Source organism: Arachis ipaensis, chromosome B08, assembly GCF_000816755.2.
Source record: "Arachis ipaensis cultivar K30076 chromosome B08, Araip1.1, whole genome shotgun sequence".
Taxonomy (NCBI): domain Eukaryota; kingdom Viridiplantae; phylum Streptophyta; class Magnoliopsida; order Fabales; family Fabaceae; genus Arachis; species Arachis ipaensis.
This window is the reverse complement of record NC_029792.2, coordinates 8,472,545-8,474,109: the sequence shown is the minus strand read 5'-3', so window position 1 is coordinate 8,474,109 and position 1,565 is coordinate 8,472,545.

The window sequence follows — 1,565 nt, the reverse complement described above, 5'->3', positions numbered from 1 at the left end:
AAAAACACTAATAATTTTAATTATATTTAGAAAATTAAATTTTAATTTAATTATTAACTGCTTATCTAGTATTAAAAATTAGGTTTAATTACTCTGTTGGTCCCTATAGTTTCACCAAATTCTTAATTAGGTCCTTATACTTTTTTTCCATTTAATTGGGTCCCTACACTGCTTTTAATTTTGTAATTACGTCCTTTTCATGTTAAAAATGTTAAAATTAACATAATATTTTTATTTCTTCATCTCTATCTCTCTCTCTCTTCTCTTCTTCTCTTCTTTCTCTTCTTTCTTTTTTTTTTTTTTTTTTTTTTTTAAAGAAAAAAATATATTAACATGTCTCTTTCTCTCTACCGCGCTAGCTGGAAATTTCGTAGTTTCCTCCTATCCCTTTCGCAGAACATTACAAGAGATCAAGTAAACGTTCCGTCGATCTTTCATTTATTGTTTCTTGTCGTAATTTGTAGAAATTTAGATCCTACTCGGAAATTCCAATGTTCGTTTAAATTGATCACATATGCATGACAGATCAGATGCTGTGACGCTGTGTAGTGACATACTTAGAAATAATAATGCAAGGGAAAATGCCAAGTAAAAGCTAACTTTCTTTTCCTTGAAAATGCAGTATACAACGGGCTTAAAAATTTCCATGGAAGTATTGTAAAGAGAAGACTCTTTCTACAATTATGTTAGATAGGAAAACGTTTAGTATACTCAATTTTATAAGATAGGAGTCAACATAATATTTTATAGAAGTTGAACATATCATATGTATTATTTTAAATATATAAATATTAATATACTAATTTTTAAATGTAACAACTCTTAATTACTGTATTAGTAAATATGGCTTTTTTAGGATAGGGTTAAGTACGATTTTGGTTCTTAAGGTATAGGTCGAATTTATTTTTTGTTTTCAACCTTTTTTTGTATACAAGATGGTCCCTAAGGTTTAACTTGATTTTAAATTTTTGGCAGCAGACGCGGATACAGAGGTGGATCGTGGACAGTTTCTTCTTCTTCTTCTTTCCTTCTCCCTTCTTCTTCCCTTCTTTCCTTCGTAAGAGCAGAAACACTCTCCTTCTCTTATTTTTTTTATAAATTTTATAATTTTTCGATTGTAATAAACATATAAATTTATTCATTCTTTAATTAAGATGGTTGCACCCTTTTAAATGTTTTTTATTGAAATGTTCGAATCCAACACAAATCTAAAAGGTAATATTTGACTAAAAGAACTAATATATTAGACTAAATGAAGTAATTATCAAATAATTATATTTTTGTTTCAAAATTTTATAGTTGTTCACAATGATAACAGATTTATTGGTTCAAAGTAATTTATAATATTTTTTCTATTTCAAGATAAATAATAGAAATTTTACTAAAAAAATATAGGATATTATTTACATTTACTCTTTATGCATAAATACCATTATATATAATAATTACTCATGATCCCTACAAAAAATGAAATAAGCTAAAAAGACAAAAAAAAAAGACATGCAATAGTTTTCATAAGTATTATTTGATCACTTAATTTCTAAATTAGTTATAATTAGGTGGTC